The 21,823-nt window shown below is 43.2% G+C and overlaps 1 protein-coding gene across 6 annotated transcripts in view; it reads left to right on the top strand.

The window, feature by feature from the left end:
• The window catches only part of LOC122571346 (ETS-like protein pointed), a 142,172-nt gene that overhangs the window by 60,632 nt on the left and 59,717 nt on the right, over positions 1-21,823 (top strand). The gene's annotated exons all lie outside the window — the stretch shown is intronic.

Genomic DNA, 21,823 nt, shown 5'->3' with positions numbered 1-21,823 from the left:
GGTCAGTGAAACCGACTTGAGAAACACGACGAACCGGCATCCACCAGTCTAACCAAGCTCGAACGTCAATGAAAGCTAAGGTCGATCCTTTCATATTCACGCTCCATTAATGATCTCGTTGCTCGTTGCTCGATCGTGACACGGTTTCGCGAATGAATCGCTGCTGGATTTTCGTGCGTCACCGCCTACGTACTATCTCACGCTTTCCACCACCAACGATTTTCCACGGCGCGTAGGGAAAGGCCACGGTAGCCGGGGATAGCGACGTTAATCGACCGTTCGTTAGTCGTATTTTCAGCTGTATCTGAATCCTATCTAAGAATTCCGGTTTTTACGCGAGCTGGTATCGCGAGCGAGCGCTCAATTGCCCTCGCGTTGCGCAAACGCGTGATTTCATTGAGCGAACGGCCGCACGCTGGCCCGTTTCCCTTTTCACGATGGCGATCCAATTCACCGTGCAAGCGCGAGCTCCATTAGCTTTTTAATTCGCGGCGCGCGTTTGTTTCCGGCGGCGTGCGTGGAAAAAACAGGCCGCTCCAGGCTGCACCGGTGCGCGCAGACCATTCAAGAGTTTGCGCGTACAAGTCGCGGGGCTTCGTTGAGAAAATAAGAGAGCAGGCGGCGTGGCGGGGCAGCCGTTGAGTCGCGAGACGCTGTGAATGATCGATGGCGCCGGAAGTTGGCCGCTCGATCGCCGGGGAACCGATTAAGGCCGATTTTCCTGTCGGTTGCTACTGGTTCCGCTAAGAAGTCGTTAGAATGGACGCTCGTTTCGATGGGAAAATTGACCTTGTTTTTTCCTCTTGCAATTGCTTAGAAGAATATGTAACTCGATCAGAGGTCGCGCTCTCCATAAATCAAAAAGTAGGGAATATTACGAATATTATTTTTCCAAACTTGTCTTAGAACTCGTCGTTTGTTCCTTTCGACATGGAATACGCCTGGCGTGTCTAGACGATAAAATCTGAAAATATGTAAAAAGTGGAACATAGATTATACGGATAGATGTAGGTTGTTGTATGAATAGTTGATAGAGTCCAGGTTAACTTACGATCGTCGTGTCCAGTTTGTACTCGTTTTCTTTATGCGTAAATTTGGTGTCTTATGTAAGGTCAGTGTTTGAAACTGGAGGTCATCGTAAAGTCTCAAGGCAAGCGGAAATAAAAGATATATGTACATATAAATACACATATACATGTATATAATGCATACAAAAAGTGAATTCGATCAATACGTCTTCTGAGGCTCGTCACCGTATTTTTCATTTTCATTATATTTCCCAACGATTGCTAGTTTTCGTAAAATTCTTCATCAATCTACGCTATCTTAAAACTCGATGCCCTGTCTCAATTATCCCAAAGGAAGATACGAGAGGATCAAAGCGCCAAGAGGAACGAGAATGCAAACAAAGTGCAGTCGATCGAGCATCGAGCTCGATTGTTAATTAAACCACGCCAGGAATCTCTCTCTCTCTCTCTCTCTCTCTCTTTCTCTCTTTGATGAGGTGGATGAGCAAAGTATGGCGTCGCGTCTGGTGGAAAGGGAGGAAGACAATGCCAGATAACGCTATGTACGGCACATTGTGCACGCGTTTCGGCATGTTACCGAGCGATCGCTGGTCGAGGTTGCGCAGGAACGCGCAACGACGACGACCTCTTTTACCTGTGCCTCGTGTGCTCTTGTTCCCCTGGCCGTTCCAAGTTCACGCATCGCCGGCCACCGGCGATTTTTCACCAACTCCGACCGTGATCCAAGATAAAAATACCACGTTCGTATCGACCCATGCGAATTCATCCGTCTCCTCTTCGGCTCCTGGTTCTCGCGTGGTTACTGTAGTTTGCAACTTGTATCGTACAACACGGTCGCTATTTTCCAGTCAGCGCACAGTGGTCTGTAGGCGAAATTTTTTACTGTCTCGGTGGATCAAGGAAGATAATTTAACGTAGTTGAAAACATAATAATAATGATAATGATAAAAATGATTTATTAGTTCGTAAATTCCTCGATGTTTCCAAAGTTTCGTCATTTTTATAAAGTTGTTGGGATCACTTCCTAAATAGGCCAATAACGCATTATCGTTCTTTCCATTGCTAGATTTTATTGCGATAAATATACATTGTTCGTATTCCATCCGTGAATCGGTATTTATGACGACCACAATGATCAATCCTCTATTTTTTCCATTTATTTTCAACATATTAAGGTTCGTTAATAACAGCAATTATAATAATAACAGTTATAATAAATTGAAATAAATTTTGTCCGTGTATCTCGACTCTGCCCCCAATTTGCATCGGTCTGATTTACATATTTTATGAACCAACCAGCACTGTAATAGCAAAGCGATTGTTTTATCAGATATAATCATACGGTATGGTGAACGGTGTATGGGATTTTGGGTGGGATCGCGCGATCCTTGGGACTCGGGGCAGTGGTAAGGTTGATCGTTTCTCGGATAACCATTCTTCTTATATGAGAATCGTTCGAGAGCGATAAAACGAAACCTTTTGTTGCGGCCATATCGCGCTTATTGTACGGCTAGCTTTCAGACAGACTCGGTATGTAGTCCATTCATGTGATCATGAACGATGATGCTACATTTCCGAGGAACATACGTGTATGTATTTAGGTTCACGTGGCAACGAGGGAGAACGCGCGAATCTTCTAATTACATTTCATACACCATTTCCATCAACTTCATGCTTTAATTAAACACAATCCTCCTATGATGTAATCATAAATACAGTAATTGTGTAATACTATAAATATTCTGGTAAAAAACAGTTGAAATGTGTCGAACAGAAATTAAAGTTGTTAGAGTAATAAGTGTCTCGTTTACCTTAAAAAAAAAAAAAGTAAAAAGAAAATAAACACGGAAAATGATCAATTATCGTTTAATTTATTTCTATAATTGGCGTTTTAACGTAACTATGTAATAAAGTTCCGTTTCAATCGAGTCCCTCGAAAAGTCGATTTCTCGACCAGTCGAGCAGAGTCTCCGACTCTTTGGAGTCGGCTCGGTTCGACTCGTCGCTACACCGGGAGCACCGAAGCGTACTTCCACCTCTCGCTGCTGCCCTCTTCGCGCAGGTCGTGGCTGACCTCTGTGCCTCGAAAACGATCCAACGCGTCGTTCCACTTGCTCGCGATACGCCGACGTAACCCGACGAACACGATGACGAAACGCGTTCGCGCTTCTCGACACCGCCGAAATTAGACTCTGCCCCTGTTCTCCCGCTCCTTTTGCCTTTTTCTCTACCTCTCTAGCCCCGCTTTTTCTTTGAACTCATCCAGGAAAGACGTAAGAACGCACGGCGATGGAACGCTGGTAGAAAATTGGCTGGAAGTGGAGCAAAAGTCTCCTCTTTGATCTTTCCGGCATTTTATTTCCAAGTATTCGAATCTTAACGTACTCGCTGCTGTTAAAATATGGCTACATTGTCTTTGGGATTACATATCCTTTTTGTCGCAGATGTCCTTGTTTTAAGTACTTATCGCTGTTCCAACTCACACTGCTTTCGAATATATTGCGTACTTCTCAGTCGTGACAAATAATTGGGTCCACCATCGTACGATTCCCCTGTAGATACGATATTATGTCCATTGCAATTGAATTTGCAGAATTATATATATAAATCTGCACATTGTACGTTATATAATTCATATATAGATTTATGCACTGTGTACACGTAGTCTCTGCATCGACTTTTTGACTAGCAATCGTTGTTTCAACTCACTGCGTTTTGTAACTTGCAAAGGTATTCGATAGAAACGCGCGAGAAATAAAAATACGACAATTGTATCAACAGTATTACTCGAATAATCGCACAGACGGAGTACTCGGACTTTACTTTTAACCCGAAAAACGTTCAACCTTTTCTGCGAACGAAAGACTCGATAAATTTAGTAAATTACCCTAAAGGAAGTTCGTTTCTAATGAAAATTTTTTTTCCTCTGTTTCAGGTAAGTCAAACCTCTACAATTCTGGTGAAGCCTAAAAATGGACGACTATACGTTTTTTCTCGACGACTCGACAGATTATTATTGGTAGGTTCGAACACGGCAGATTTACAGAGAATCGGAGTACCGTGATTTTTTATTCGAGCAAAGAGACAGAGACGCGCTTTATAAACACGAAGAACACAATGGTACCGCGAGGTTCTCGCTACGTACAAGGTTTGGTTGGGTACGTTTGAGGTGTGCTCATGTAGATAAGCTCCGATAATGACCGGACGTGTGCTCACCCAGCCAGAACTCTGCGAACTCCCTCCGTACGTCCTCCTCCTTCACCACCTCCTCCTTGTCCTCCACCTCTTGCTCCACCTTGTTGTGTTCTCTGTGACCACGTTTCTTCTTCTTTGCCATAGTCTTCTTCGGGGTCCTTCGGTATACTTACGAGGGGACACACACGTGTCAGCTTCGTGCACGCCACCTCCAGTGCCCGTAGCCGTGAACACGAGCCTTCTGACTCCTGTTCCATGGAAATAGACCGAAGTGCCCGCTCCACCGACTTTAACAACGATTTTTTTACCTTTCCTGGAAATTATTCCAAGTTTCGTGTAATGATCATTCCGATTTTTTTACAAGGAGACATAACGACCCTATGTTTCGATTTAAGTTTCCGACTTTTATATCGTTCGACGATTAGACCCATGTTTTAAGGCAGCAAATTCAAAGGCAAGCTACCTCTGTATCGAATTTGAATTTTAACGCTTTGTCGTCCGCGTAAATTTACTAGAAACTTTAACCAGTTACCGGCGTTGTTTCCTTTTCTTTTTTTGTAGAGAGCTTGAAATTTGCAAATTTTGAGTAAATTTTAAGTCGATTTGAGCGTGACACCAATGTAGTGTCATTGGACACTAGGACTTGACCTGCATTTGACAACACGTTGGAGCCATCGGACGTGAAAGTGTTAATTATAGCTCTCATTCCATATTATCAGATTGCTGGTTACTGAACAGAGATTCCGAGTAATATTTCAATATTTTCCTTTAAACATAGTATTAAAGCGAATCAATCGCGTTAGTATCTTCTAAGTATTCAATATGATGAGAAAAACGCATATTACTTGTACAAACGAATAATCCAAATTGTTCAGTGAAACTCAAAATATTCGTCCTAATATATCCTTTCTATACCTTTAAGTCATCTAAATATCAGGAAAAAGATGAATTTCGTCACTGCAAAGTGCCATATCTTTTCCTCCAAAAGACAAGATCCGATCATCGAGCCATTTTTTTGTATCTGATAAATAATTGAAATTGGGTATCGGATAAGATGTGTTGTATCGATCGGAACAGGTCGTAATTCGAAAGAGTAGCGTTCAGCGAATAAGCTGGCTGTTGCAAGAACTGCTGACTGTCCCAAACAAGACTTATTATTGTGTCTTTCGTCGTAGAAGCAGTGCGTGGTCTAGCATTGTCACGTAATAATTTCACAGAACGTTCTCCTTTGTCAGTGCTCTAACGATTGGATGTTATCTAAAGACACGACATTTTTCCGTCATGGAACTCATCCTAATTGTCTAATAGATGGTTTAAAGTTATAGAAAGCAACGACAGATGCTTTCATCGAACAACTTGTGTTTTTATTTTTAAATAAACATTAAGTTTCGTTAAAAAATTTCGTTTATCTTTCTACACGAAGCATCTAATTTCGAAAGCAAATAACAAAACTATTTTGTAAAGATTACTCTCCTATAAAATTGAACGACTTATCGGGTAACATATAGTGTTCCTGTCTCTATAGTCCTCGCCTTATGGTTTAATAATTTCGGCCTATTTTTGAATTTCTTCAAGTTCTCCAATCTTTGACTATGCATCGAGAAATAGGTCTCTTAGATTTGTATGATCGATCGATCCGCTGTAGGAGTTGGCAAACATCTCTTAGAAATGGGAAGCGAGACAATAACGACACTCGAGATTAGAAAGTCTCCGTTTACTTGAACAACATTATTATACCGTGTGCAACGGTATCGGTGTGTACAGTGTACACGGCATAAACGCGGTAAATCTTATCGCGTAAACCTGCCCGGAAGCTCAATTTCTGGGTTTCCTTGGTTAAGAATTCGCGACTGACTTAATGGTTATTTCATTTCTATTCATGAGCAGGACGTTGTGCTAGAAACAAGCTAGTTTCCAAGCACCTCCTATGAATGGGACCACGCGGTGGACGAGGATCGATGCACTATCTCCTGTAGCATTTCATTCAATCCTTCACGCGACTATTATAGAACCAGCATCTACAGAGTGTCGCAAAAGCGGCGTGTTTAAAATAATACCGTGGCAATCGTTACTGTCGTACACCGTAAAATTCTTTCGACTTTTGGAATACTTTCTTCAACGACAAAATTTCTTTCGTATTTTCCGCGACATTGAAAAAAAAAAAAACGACTCGGAGATTCTTTGTAATTCCTCGAGTGTTGAAAATAGTTCTCGTTGTCGTTATCCAGAATTCTCCTGACGCGTGTTCTTCGTGCGTAGAAAAACGAAATTACGTTCACTTTGCAAAATTGAATATTAAATACGCAGTGAGGCTAAAACACTTTAATCGGAACATATAGAATTCTTCTGTGTATCGCCCTGTGTCTTCTCCTCCAATTACCCTAAAATTTCGTCCATTCTTTCGTGACATCCAACGCTAAGCGATGTAATATAACGTAGCATAACAATGATATAAATACGACAAAATATAAATATATAACTGTTGAAGCAATTACTTCAAGAAAAACTCTGCACCTTTTCTTTTGTATATCCGTGACCCGGAGACCGCTGTTACGAAGAGAATAGAATTTAGTGAAGCAATTCAAAATAAGGAGAGATCCATATTATTGTGGCGTTGAATATAATTTTTGTTTTGGGTCACATGGACTAGAAACAAAAAACCTATAGGTAGATTTCTATTGCTGTTTCTTGTAGCCTTCAAGTGGAGCTGCACACCAAGGTTAACCTTTTGGTAATGTCCTTTGTTATAAATGTATGAAAGTGCTGCCTATCATAACTACTTGCTATTGTATTGTAACAATGTAAGAGTGACGATCTGGATCAGCATACACTATACATGTACTTATACTTATTTCAATATATTTTTCTATTACAAATTCATCCACTTGTTCCTCTATCAATCAACCTCAACAACAACCCTAGAATTCTAGCAGTGGAAAGAAGTAAAAAAAAACATAAATGATATTTCACTACACGTGGGAATATCAGTAGCCATTGGTAACGACGTTTCTCCGACTGTACATTATTTTTGGACAATGCTGTATCTGGCAGAAATCTAGTCGATATTGGAAATGAAGTAAACCGTTGCTCGCGTAGATAGTATCTTGGGATAAGCAGAGGGCCAGAGGCTTAATTCGCCCGCTGGTAGATCGACACAAAGCAATCTATTGAGTAGTCGCAGTTAGCGAGTACGCCATTGAATAATTCTTCCGGCGTGGCGGCGCGGTACGCCGAGGCTCTACGCGCGCCGGAAACGATCTGTTACCGCGCGACACGAAAGGCACGCTCTCCTGCTCAGGTGTGAGATCGTAATGTCGAGCTTGGTGGATCGCGAGAACCAGCTTCCACTGCTTCGTTTACCCGCCTTCATCGTCGTTCGCTCATCGACTAATAGCGTGTCTTTGATAAATTTCGCTCTTGTTCAATTTAGTTCTATTCGGCATTTCTTCGATCAAAAGCCATCAATAGTATTCTTTTATTCGTCTGTTCGTTAGAAACAATGAAAAATAGCATCTAACGTAGACGCTAGCAATTGCAATCGTCTCTTACGTCGTATATCCAACCTAAGTTCCAAAATTTATTTCCAAAAGTTCTCAGTTTTCCAAAATGAAAGATACGTTAAAGTGAAAGATCTTAACCAAAGCTATAGTCATCTACGCTCAGCGATGCCAATTAAGAATGAAATATTCCATTGTTAAAATGTAAAATATATATGTACACACACATATACATATGTACGTTTATCAATAACGTACAATGTAAAATGATGGTTGAAAAAGGGTTCCAAAATTGGCGGTGAAGTTGGGTGGCTAACGAAAAAGAAAGAGCGTTGTCTGTTCGGTATAGTGGGCAAGAGGAAAATATGACAAACACGTAGAAGCGATAGCGCCGGAAACGGGCAGTTGTCTAACAATAATGTACTGGAGTACGAAGTGAGTTAGTGAATGAACGGGACGGACCGGCCAGGCAAGGCACGATCGCCTATCGTCTACACGGCCGACACGCTGCATACGAATGCTTCGTTCTCGCTAACTGTGCTTCTGCTTCTTGGAACATCATTTCGGGACGCGGAGAACACCTCCGCGGGAATTAATTCTGCCGAGCTGGCGCCGTCTCGTTGCCCCTTACCCGCCTCTATCCGCGAGTACTCTTCTTCGCGAGTAACTCTAGCCGCTAATTAGATCCAGTTTATTTTCTCCTTTGATTCGACCTTACGGCCGTTTGCATAAAAATCTCCAAGATCTTCAGCGATTTTGTCTAACGCGATGGTTGAAATAATACATCCACGGTGTATATACGAGAAAATTATTTATATCAGGAAGGAGCCTGGCCTCACCGAATAACTAACTTTTAATAGTTTATTTGAACAGGCGTTTTATAAAAAAAACACAAAGTTCGCGCACGTGTAATTTTGTTAAAAGTTCATCCATGCTGATTTGTTGGGATACAATTTGGAACTATGGTTCGTGAGATGGACGAAGTTTGGAAAGGAAATCCCACGAGATAACGATGACTTCGGAAAGATATCGACGGCAGAGAGTCAAAGGTGGAGTTTTCCCGTCTATCGTTCCTCCATAAATTTGGGATATTTATTTTTTTCTTCAAGTTTACATACGTATGGTAAATTAGGTGCAACGGAGTATACCCGAAAGCATATTCCACGAATCTCCCCAAAAAGCTTGCACCGAGCTGTCGCCGCCTCTCGTGCAGACCAGACCTCAGAGGTCCGTCATATGTTTGAAGACCGATAGCAAACAATCTAAAGTTAGAAGTGTATGTTCGCTGCACGAGCCGTAGGAAGGCGAAGAGAGTAAGAGAAAGATCGTAGGAGAGCAACGACGAGATTTTAAGCAATGTTTCCGACCACGACAGTAGACGCACGCGTGTGTCACTTGTTGCATTCTGATTTCGATACACGCACCAAAATAACTCTTCCCCGTGTTGGCTCTCACCCCTCTGGACGTCCCTTGTCCCCTTTGCGTGCGTGCTACCGTCAGCTCGTTCCCCCTACCTTCTCTTTTACTCTACCATTACGTTTCTCTCTCTTCGTCGTTCATTCACTGCCTCCGTCCTTCTTTGCCACAATATTGCCCTCTCTTTTTCTACGTCGTTACCTCCTCGTCTCGCTATACCTGTTCCTTTTGTAGTCATTCATTAGTGCTCCGTCTTCTTCTATCTTTCGCCCCTTTGTCGTCTCTCCCCGCCATAATCCCTGCTGGCCGCTGTATTACTCATTCTTGGACATACTCCCACCGTCTCGAAACGAATATTCGCGTCTCAGTCGCACCAACACGGTCGGCTTTTGTCGAAACGTTTTCTTCGTGTGACGGTTGCGCCGAGCCGCCAACAGCGTCTCTCTCCGAGTGTCGGTTACATTATATTTCGGAGGCGTACAAGTTTCCCTTTTTCTTTTTGTTTCTTTGTTTCTTTTTTATTCGTCGTATGTCGTTTGCCAGGTTTTTTCCTTACGGGAAGCGTGATCGGACGGGGATCGGTAATTGGTCGTGTTGTACACGATCGTAATTCGTGTATCAAGCACGCGCGCCATGGACTAGGGATTAGTAGGAGTAATAGCCGACGTTGGCTTCCTATTATTTTCCGGTTTTATGGTTGTTGTACGACTACAATGTGTGTCTTCTCGACGTTTAGGGCAATTGAAGGCAGGGGACTTGAAATTTATACGCGATAACTGGAATTTGGAAACTTGTTAATATTTCGCAAATCCAAGAAATCCTCCATTTTCGCAATTTGTTTCTCGATCGTACGTTTAGTGTTCATAAATGTGTACCCTCCGGAAGAATGCGAAATTATTTTCTGTTGAACGCTTAGCGACGTCGCACCGCTTACGTCTACCGTAGCTGTTTCCATAGGGCGATAAATAAAATTTCACTAAATCCATCCATCGCAAGGCCGATATATTTGATCGTGGAATCTCTAAGATCCTCCTCAGGTCGGATTTTATAACTTTTCTATCTTAACTCTCACTTGTAACCTTAGCTCCTTCTTCCTAATGGTTACTTATTATTTTTTCGCTATTTCTGTTACTTATTTCTTTCCGTTTTTTACCGTAGAGATCTTTCGTTCCCGCGAAGCTAATAACAGACAAAGAAACGTCATAAAAAATTCTGCCAATCTTTAAAGCCTTCTACATCCTATTTTCTACCTATACAAAATCCTTCTGTACAAATTTCCAAGAATGGGAAAAAAAGAAATAAGAAAAATAGAAGAGGAAGGAAACGGAGAAGAGGAAAAGGACTATAAGGGCAGGGGAGCAATTAATATCAATTAATATCGAGCCCTTTGATCTGCAGCTCGTTTAACGTACTGCCCGTCGTAAATCGTTTCTTTTTCTCTTATTTCGCGTCTCGACCTCTGCTCCAAATTGCTCTTTCTCTCTGTGCTCGTGCGGTGTGCCGGCCTTTTAACGTATATCCTCTGTGCGCTGCTCTTTCTTTCTGGCTGCTGCTTTTCTTCGGGCTGGCCGGTGCCTCGTGACGAGCATTCGGCCGTTTCCGGTTCCCCGGCCTCCACCAGGGGCTTCCCCTTTCGAACTTCCGCTCGTGTCTTACTACGCTTACTACGTGCCCTCCCCTCCCACACACGCGCCTCTCTCATCTCCTATCCTCGTCCCTTTTGCCGCTCGTTTGGCTTTCTCGTTTCTTTTTCTTACCCACGTCCTCCTCTTTGATCGACTTGGACGGTGCTGAAATTAAAACGAGACACCGTGGCGCTTCGAATTCTCCGCTCTGCTGGTTAATTTTCTAGAAATGTAGTTGGAGATTCAACGAATGGTACCTGACAGGTACATTTTTGTTGATTACTTGATTTTAAATAGTCGCTTTAATAGTCACTCGGTGATTAAAAGGGCAAAGACACCTGAAAGTGGAAAGAACCTGTTGGATCTAAAGATATGGTCGACGAAGGCAACTAATATGCGAATATCTCTTAATATGTTAATACTTTTAAACTGACGAAGATGATAGAGAAATATCTTAGATAGATCGTAGAATATGATAGGTGTTGAGTTTGCGAAATCACGCGAAAGCATAATTCTTACAACACGGATACGATAATAACGTAGATACTGAATTAGAAAATTGCACTCTTTTAGTCTTCGTTTAAACTCTGTTCTCCCCACCCTTTCTTCGTCACATTTCTATCTCTTCGAACGTCTTCTTCTTTTTTCCTTTTATCTAATACATTAAATTCGAAATGAAACCTGTCTTGAAACCGTTCGTTTAGATCGTAATTTACGCAATCGGTATAATTGAAGATCGTAAGTGTCTCTTTTTTAATTAACGGACGTTGATAAATCATATACATTCGCGTATTTTGATTGTTTCTTCCATAAACGGTTGCGTAGATCGGCCGGAAAATTCAGCGTTCGATAAGAAGCCGATCGATCACATTTCCTTTTTCGCCGATACGATCGTTAAGCAAGGGTTGCGTAACGGTTAATTGCACGAAAGTCGCGGGGTCGATTAGGAAATTGTTGCCGCGGCGATCGTTCGTAAAAACGAGAAAGAAAGAGGAAAAAGAGGAAAGAAAGAGGGGAATAATAAAAGGAGAGACGGTTTGCCGCGCGATTGTTCGGTCGTGAGATCTCGCTTTTCGATAAGAGTGACGAGAGAGAGGCAGACGATGGGATAGAGACGAGGAAAGAAATCTGCGAGCGTCCTGCGTCGCGCACAAAACGTTTAATCATATGTCTCAGCGAATGCACACTGATAAAGTCGATCAATCATGGTTCGTCGAATCCAATCGGCTGTAATTAATCGATAGAGACGTTGTTTAATTGGTCGTGGCATTTCTGTCTGTCCTTCTTTCGCTTCTTTTTACCTGGACCGTGTCGCTTTTCATACCGCGAAATCATCGTCGTCCACTCTTTATTTCCGTGTTCTCGATTTCGTCTTTGCGAAATCGCCGAGCATTGTCCTGTTGCGTCATATCAGCGAAAGAAATTTAGAAAGAAATAAAAAGCGTCGATATTTACGTTGCATCGACTCTGTACGAAGATAATATCTTTGTAACAAGCCGATGGCTTGTCCTCTTTGCGATTACTAAGAATACGTCGATACTTTTGGCCAAATTAACATTGCGTCTTTTTTGAAACACAATTTGATGAATTTTAATTTTCGAAAGTTTCTGAATTTTCACGGCGTTGCACGACTACCCTTTATTTTTTCAACGAACGATTAATTACGGTAGATTAGATCGGTTCGTCTCATGCGATTCTGATCGCACGGTATAGTTGTAACGTTAAGTTGTGGGACTTTTGCATCAGCTTGTACAGAACGAAACACTATTAGTATTCGTAAAGTAGCGTTCCACCGATAAGAGTGCAATTCCCAAAAGGTACAAGCTTATCAGTTATCGAGTACACGCAGCGAGGCACACACCTGTCTCAAGGTAGCCTTGCGCGTGGGAGTTAAGCTGAGAACTTGTTTCGAGGATAATCTGCTTCTGTACATTATTCATCGCGGCTGTATCTGCTCGAAGACGGCATTACGTCTCGCCAGCCGGAGACCGCTTCATTATAGAGCCGGGCTGCCTCGATTGCTATTCCTCCGTACCAACTTTTAAGTGTCGCCTTGTTGAGGTTACGATTGCACGAAAGGCCACTACAAGTTTCTCTACACGATGTAGCCATTCTTAAGAGATTCGCCAGATTTACGAGGTTTTATCGAGAATTCTCTTAAGCCTCAGAAACGTGAGTCAGTGGGCGATAGAATTTATGAATGTAGAACAGTAGGTGATCTCATACTTTTGAGCAACAGCGTACGTGCTCGAAGTCTGTGTATTAATTCCAACCAGGTCATTGACAAATTTCTATCAAACCACCGCACATACGTCGTTATTCTTATCAGTTTTGCTAGAAGCCAAACTGAAGTCACATTTTTCTCACCACCGCGCAAACCAATTAACCGAATTATTTTATACTTCGAACATTCCATTACGAATCAGCTTGCAGGAGAAACAAGCTTGCCTTTCCTACTGATTCAGAATCTGGAAACAAATGGAACACGAAATTCCTAAAAGAAATTGCATGTGCTAATCAGCTGCCTCGAGAATTACGGGATCTGCTCATAAACCTGACAACGTTTAATTCGACCACGATACGGTGTAAAGCGTTCACGGAATTCGTTTGAGATCGTTCATCGGCAACTGGAAGTCGATGGAGAGGAGATAATCGGGAAATCGGCTTGCCAAATGCTTGCATCGAGTCGCAGACGAGCGCAGAGAAGCGGCAGAGTGAACGCTTGCGTTCAGGGAGACCGGAAACTGTCGCCTCTTCCCTCCCTCCATTCTCGTTCTTTTTCTTTCTCTGTCAGTTTCGCTGGCTCGACGATGTCCGCGTCCTCCCTTTCCTCTTGTTCCGTCTCGTTTGCACGGACGTACGGGACGGTGGACTTTCACGCAACGATCTCTGCGTTCCGATATTGCGTTGCCGCAATAATCGGCCGTTGCGAGAGAAAACTCGTGTTGTTGGGACAATCGTTTGCCGGCGGTGCGGCGCGGTGGCCTCGCATAATCAGCGCTGAAAGTTTTGGCGAGAAAGCCGGCGGTTATTTAACGCGTTGCTACACGCCTCCTCCCGAGTCTACGATCTTAATGGTATTATGCAATCGAACGTTTCTGCTTCACTCGCTATTCCGAGGTTCCAGTCACAATATTTTTGCTCGTACATCGATCAAGATGATTAAGCGATCGTTAGTGTGAATGGTTCTATTGCATCAAACGAGAGAACTGAAGCGAAGATGTTTTATAGAATTGATAAATTGACGCGTTACTTTGTTTGATATTATAGATACGATTATAAGTGTACATGTACGATGTTTCGTAATATACGTGCCAATTTCTTTCGTTTCTGAAAATAATTTCATTTCCGACGACTCAAACGTTGATTATATACTCTGCGTCGATGATTAAGAAATTTGCAGGAAAAGCAACTTCCAAACTTGGAATCTAATTCTCCGGAGCACCTTATCCTATTTCGCGCTAGATTTTCAATCGGAACACCTGTATCTACTTCGATCGAAGTAAATAGCACAGGATCTGAGGTTGAATCTCCGTACAGACGCATCTGGTTGGCCGGTTAGAGCGCTACTCTATCACGATCCCATCCATTTACGCGCAATCTCCATTGTCAGACGCGAGAAGCCGCGGCAGCCACGGAGGAAAGAGTTATGGGCCGTTTTCCTAGGTGATAGAAGGTGGAGCGCACCACCTTCTCCTGTTGCAGCCACGTGAACGAGCCCCGCGGTGCGACGTCACTTCCTTTACTCGGCTTCTCCTTCCATTTTTCTTTCTCTCACTGCCAGCGGGAGGAGGAGGATCGGCAGGGATCGGGCTCACCTGCCCCGCTACGGTCACTCGACTTCCGGTAACCCCAAGCGCGCGAGCGCATGGCCCACGGCCACGTAACCGTGACTTCTTCTTCTTTCGCTTCTTCTTTCCTTATTCTCTCCTTCTTTCTTCCCACCTTTTCTCGTTAATGCTTCCGCTCTCCTTTTTTGTCCGTGATCTCACGGACTCGGTTAAATTGACATTCGTTTTATCAAAGATCGTTGATCGTTCATTAACTTGTTAATTTCGGAGGTTAACGAGGTAGCAACATTTCAAGATAACATTTGACAAGAGCATCGAGTTCTTATGATCTCTTTAAAATCGGTATATTTTTATCATTATCGTCATGGTAGATGGAATTCTCCATAGAATTAGTTTAAACCTATTTCTTTAATTTTAATCGATAATAAAAAAAGTCTTATGTTTACCGAGTCTTTCGGATTGCATTACGAAGCCCCCTTTTTTCTCTACGTGTCGTTTCGTTTTAATTCAGACCGGATAAATGAGAATATATTTACGTTTGGAGGCATTAAAATCGATTTGGCTAAAATTAATTTCGTTCAATAAGCATTAACTTGCTGATTATGGATATTTTCGACTCGGTTACTCTTAAAACGAACCCTGATCCCGTGGAATGGAAAATTATGCAACGATCGAGCGATGCACTCGCGTGGCCATCTCCACAGTTCGTTAAATTTCTATGCTAATTAATACGAGAAACCACGGATCGCCCGAAAACGTACACTCCCTCCTTTTCGTTTTTACGATCTGAACCACGTTACGCGTCCGCTCTAATGTATTCCAACCCGAGTTTATGCCTTCGCCCGGTATTCGAACGGTCGTTAAGATTCCCCCTATTAATTAATATATGAAACTCGATGCGGGTCGAGAGGTGTTCGCTTTCGATCTCTTCGATATTCACACCTGCGTACCTCGCCTGGAACCGCTTCGCGAAACTACCGGTTTCATCCCATAAACGTTGATCTTGCACGAAGATTGTCGTATTCTTATTTAAGCCTGATTGCCCTTTCAATTATTCGTTCGATAAACCGCGAAATAACGGACACGCGCCGCTTACATCGGGGACGAAGAGGAAATTTCCTTACGCGAAGAACTCATTCCCATACTGTTCATCTGGCAAGTATCAAAATTTATCATAGTTGTGTATCCCTTTGTAAAGTCACGAAGGACCAAAGAAACGACTTTACAATGTCCGAAAGAGAGTGAAACGATTTCTATTTATCGCGTCTCATCGTAAGAACTACCTCGCTTCCATATGTCTCGTAAATAAAATCTCGTTGGGAAAGGGGAGGAAAAAGTAGCAGCGAGGAGGAATAGGGATAAAAATGCGGAGTAAATGAGCGAAAAAGATAGGTATAAAGGCAAAGTCGAAGGAAGTGACGTGTTACGGATAGGCTATCCTACGGTTCTCCTAAGGAGCAGTTTCCATCGGCGAGGAAAGGAGCACGGCCTGCTGCTGTCTGTATCTCCCTTCCTCGGTCTCTCTTTCGTGCCTTATAAGTTTATGCGTTCTCACGCTCTCCATCCCACCTCTACGTTTAAACTATACCTTCTGCGCGCGGTCGCGCGCCTCTTTGAAACACTCTGCCTTCGTCTCCTTCCTTTTTTCGTTGCTCTAGAATGCCAACGTCTACCGTGCTCCTTAATAAGTTCGCAGCATGCGTACAGTACGAATGAAATTTTTCTTAGTTCACGAGGAAAAGCTGCAAGGATACGAATTGACGTTCTGATAATTTCACTAAGCGAAGATTTAATCCTCTGGCTGTTGGTAAAGATCGCGTGAAACATCGATTAATCGATGGATTTCGTAGAATAGTAGTCTGTGAATAAATATGGATATCGCGAATATCGTATGATGCGATGTATGTATTTATTTATTACCTCTTGCCTTTCATCTTCCACGGACTTTCGATTTTAGACACGACTCCTTGCAAATTATATGTAACTGATTTCCTTACTTCCTTACTCGAATCTTATTCCATTATATAAAATTCTTGTTTGCTTTCTTTCTGTTGTTATTAATTGTCGCTACGGAAACTTTGCCCGAGTAATTTAATCAATCGCAAACTCTTAGCAACCTTCTAACAATCATATTGTACGACACGAAAGACTACAATATCGCGTTCTTTCAAATTAGTATTTCCTTAAAGAAAAAAAGAAAAGTATCTCGTCCAGTTGCAGACGTTGTAGCCGACTTCGTAACTCAAATTACGTATCAATACAGTATACGATATCATATAAAACATTGATGGCGAAGCGCGATGTATGAAGAGGGTTCGTACCCTAGAAAACTCTGTCGGAATAACTGTTCGAAGGCGCAGGAGGCTTCCGATCGCGATCGAGCGAGCTCCACGCGCTTACACGCGTTCATTGTATATCGGGTTGCCTCGCAACGCGCATCAGCTCTTCCTAGTTATAATAAACGGCGTAAAAAACCCGAGCAAAAACCTGCCTAGCCTTCGGCAAGTGTACACCATGGAACAGCTTCTGCTCTCTATCACCGAGTCCATCCTCTGCCTCTCGTTTCTTCCCCTCCGAACTTACATATCGTTCCCCTTTCTCCACTTCTCGTTTTCTCTCCTCTTCCCTCTCTCCATAGAACTCACCGTAGGTGTTGTTGTTGTTGTTGTTGCTGTTGCCGTCTGCCGGACAGGCTACTTCCTTCCTCTTGCGGTCATCCCGCTCTCGTTCCCCCTTTTTCTCTCTCTCTCTTCTTCTTCTTCTTCTTCGACCACTCGTGAATCCCAACCTTTCACTCTACCGCTGTTACCTTCTTTATGCTTCTTTATCATTCTGCGTGTCATTTCTTCCCTGAAACCGCGCATACACTTATAGCCTCCTCGTGGCCGGTTCTCATCTCATTATTCTGGAAGATGCTGGCTGCTCTCGTTGCTTTTTCGTTCCACCGCCTCCTTCTCTGTTCCTGCGTCCGTCTTTCTCTACCTTCCGCTTTATTAATATCCACCGCTGGCTGATCGACGGTTACGATTTTCTCGCGCTGCCTTCCGGGTTCTCGGCCATGCAGCCGCGCGCGGATTATAGACCCGCGACCGAGAGCGGATTTGTGAATGGGACGAACCAGGTCGGCCTCTCTTCGGATACTCTGCTCGATCAGATAATCGTTTAACTCGACGATCTTTCTCTTTTCGGTTCGATGTTCGGAAGCAGATAGGTTCGCGCTTAGAATGACTCCGGTGGTCAAAGGGAAGTACGATGAACGACTGATCGGAGTGTAAAAATCCTCGATGAATAGCAAAACGGAAGGAACTCCGGTGGCAGTACGAGCCAACGAGGTAAATTCATTCCCACGGTGTGTAGCAAACACGAAACCAGTCGAGGCAAATAAAAGTCATCGAAACGAGCTGTCACACGATTTTATCTCCTATTTAATAATACTGTATTACTTACAATTAGCTTCCCTCTTAAAAAGAAAGAGAACCGGCCTTGCTCTATTCCTCGAATAGCGCGCTACTTCGATCGGCCCGAGCAACGCGAATCTAAAAATCTTGAAATTAAATGAAAAATCTGATTTTTTTTCTCTCTCGTTCCATTCACCCTCGCTCGAGTCTGTGACGAATATATTCGCCTGCGGTCCGGTTGTTTATCGGTTGCCGCACCTGTTGCCCGTGATTAGAGGCAAGATCCGGACTCTACAAAGTCGGCGGAACGTTTCCCAGCTAATTTATCGAAACGAATGCCGCGCAACCGGTTGGCAAAGAAGGTTGACCGCTGGGAGGAGGGTCTCGCGCGTATACTCTAAACCCTAAGTTAAACGGAGTAAAACGCGCCTGAATGGATAAAAATTTCCGATATCGTTTCGTAATTCTATGATAGGACGCTTGACATCTTTCGTTTTTCACTAAGCGATACGGAGAGATTCGGTCTATCGATCTGAATATTGCGTTACGTTACGCCGATAAGATTCAATTTTAGATTAGAATATTTTTTCGGACGATTAGGAAATCCTGGAAATTATTTACTCCTCCGGTCATACGAAAATTGATGAAAATTTTCCACGTACGCGTTCCTGTTAAGCATAATAATTGCTTATCTATGCGAGCATACGATATATCGTGTATATGTTTTATCCAGCTTCTGCGTCGAAAATTTTCATTCGTTTAGAAGCGTGATACGTGATCGAATCGGAGGATGGTATTTTTTTTAGACAGACTCCTCTGGTTTCTGAATCACGTGTCTTAATGTTTGCACAAGCCTCGAACGTGATTGACGCTGATTTATATTGCGCTTTATTATGCACGTTTGCTAGCGGTAATACCAGCTGGCTGCCTAATCTCTCCCTGCGAAGCGTCTCTGCAACGGATTCATAAATCATGCAGCAATCGTGGCTCTGTTCGAGTCCACTCCATTTCTAATAGCTTTCTAATTATTCTGTGTCACCCTTGATTGCCAATTAGCAATAAACCACGCTCTATTTACCCTGGATAACTAGCGTTCCGTTCGATCTTATCTCTGTCTCATTTTCTTGAAAAGTTCCTCGAAATAATCGAATCCACTACCTTGTAGTAGCCCTGCAAGTACGGCGTTACGTCGATTTTAATAAAACTTTGTAGATTTATTTATTTATTTACATATTCGTATACCTATACGCAAAGAAGATTCCTTTGGGATAACATTGATAGTTCGGGGGCGTTGACAAGTGATCTCTCAAAAGAGTACACGAAAGAGTGTTATCGAAAAAATCGATGTAGCGTACTTGGTGTACTTCTTGCGAGGCGAGAAGCCTTTAGTCGATAGGAAACGATACTGTACTATTTCGAACGTGACAGTATGGACTAATACGGACTCAAATTACCGAGTCAAATTGCAGACGAGATCGAAGCAAAGGACGGTACAGCATACGCAAAGTATCGTGGAAAAACGTTGATATTCCGAATACGAGACCTCTTGGCTTTAAGCGTCTTAGTTGTAATAACTGGAATGTGAGAAAAGAGGCCGACAGTAAAATAAATACCCAAGTCGCAATTGTTTAATTTATAGTCTATACTCACAGTCTCTACAGCAATATTTTTATTGGCCATCGTTTAGGTACATTTAGAGGGTGAAATGTTAAGGGTAAATAAATATTTCCTGAAATATTTTGGGAAACGTTTCGAGGTAGTGAGATTGTGTGGATGAGATCCTGCATCAAATGTGATTCGATCCTATCGCAACAAACTTTTACCGCGTACTTTCAATATCGATTATTACGATTATTCCTCGAAATGTAATAACGTTTCAAGGATATCAAGCTACTTTTAAAACAGTGACTCACCATGTTTCGGAGATGATCGGATCACCGTACCAATCATCTTCGGATCATTACTGAAAAATCAGCGTTTCCTTCTAAGACGAGAAGAAGAAGAAGAAGAAGAAGAGGAGGAGGAGGAGGAGGAGGAGGAGGAGGAGGAGGAGGAGGAGGAGGACGACGACGACGAAAAGGATGAAAAAAGAAGGTAGAGCGATTTCATTCAAGATCTACTCGCGTCAGGGCACGGAAGTCGCCTCGTAATACTCGGCAGCCCGGTTTTCAGAGGAATAATCGACGAGAATACGTAGCATTCGGTGGAAGGCGAGACGTAATTACGCCGTACGCTCGAACGCAAACACTATTTAACAACGTCGGTAATTTCTGCTTGTCCCTCCGCCTTTCCCGCGCCACACGCTCTCAGCTCGAGGATGTTGCCTCGCGGTGATTAATGTGAAACTTCTTGCTCGCGGGCAAGGCTAAAAATTTCTTACGGGACGTATTTCCGGCAGTGCGAGACCATTCATAAACTCGCCACTCGATATCCAGCGGACACGATGGAGAAAACTTTTAGCGAAGCTAATCGCGTTGAAAGCCAACTTTATTTCGCAGCGTAGAAGCAACTTTGGGTAGCTTTTTTTGTCGAGTCAGGTGACTACGTTGTGTCGTATCGGGCAAGTGATGGTAATATCAATTGTCATGGTATTAGAGCCGAAGCAAATTGACGTAATGAGAAGATGAAAGATATCATAAATTTGCAAATTTTTTATCGACAATAAAGAAACCCGTGTATGCCGAAGAATGAGATTCGTCGCGTCATTGACCAATAGCGACATGGTGTAAGCAGAATACTATGTATATTCCTTTAGAAAATGACGCGAGGATCGAACGATAATTAACATCATCTTTAACGTTATATCTTTTAATACGGGAGAACGTGGCAGTCACGCTAGAAGCGTCGAATATTCCAGAATCTTGTACGGCTGAAACAAGCCTCGAACGAGGTTCCAGATGCTTCGTAGGACAGTAGTTTAAAACAGACATCCGAATTAATTAAACGATTGCAGAGACTGGATTTTCCTTTTATCGTCTTTTAATGTAATATAGCTAGACGATACGTTCTAATCGTAATTGTAATTTGTTCGATAATGCGTAACGTACAGCATACCGCGAGATAATCTCTATGTTCTGGATGTTCCAACTGTCTCGGCAAAAAGAGAACGTCGAAAAACGAATACTCGGTAAAAATTGGGCAAGAACGAAACGAGGAGCATCGTCGGACTCCATTCACAAAAACGAAGCGTAGCACGCGAAACCTCCTCGAGGATTCATTCATCGGGCATTCCTCCCCCGCACGTGTTGCCGGGGAAAACCGCCCCCGGTGTTGGAGGGACGCGTCAGAAAATCTTGGCGCGAGCGAGATCGTCGGCCCGTGAATAGTATTCTTTTGCGGTCGTCGCGACGTCAGCGGCAGCGAGAGGCAGAAGGAAAAGCGTAGCTGGTTGGTGGGGGCAGTTTCAGCCGGGCAGACTACACGGTTGAAACGTGTGGCTGAGGCATGAATGAACGAGCCGACCGAATGAAGGAATGGTCTGGTCTATGTCTGCGTCTATCCATGAGGGGCCTCGTACACTCTCTCGCGCGATCTTCTTTAACCTATGGAGCAACGAGGACAAATATATATAACCCGCGCTTGTTAGAGAGGAAAGATGAACGAGAGAAAAAAGGAGAGAGATATATGTAGATGCGTACGCCTAGAAGAAGACGAGACGATAGGAACGTAAGAGAGGAGGATGGAAGTATTGGAGAAAAAGAGATTCAAAGGGAGACGAAGGTACATAGGAAGAGGAAGAAGGATGGAGTAGCGTGTAATTGACGAGGATGGCGAAGGTAGTATAAAGAAGGAAAGAAAAAGGTTGGGAGTGGGAGAATCGTGGTGGTAGGAAGGAGACGGGAAGCGGGTGGTCGTGTGCGCCGACGCCAGTGT

The sequence above is a fragment of the Bombus pyrosoma genome, linkage group LG10 (assembly GCF_014825855.1).
Source record: "Bombus pyrosoma isolate SC7728 linkage group LG10, ASM1482585v1, whole genome shotgun sequence".
NCBI lineage: Eukaryota > Metazoa > Arthropoda > Insecta > Hymenoptera > Apidae > Bombus > Bombus pyrosoma.
Note: the sequence above shows the minus strand (reverse complement) of the source record. Positions and strands in the feature narration are given on the sequence as shown.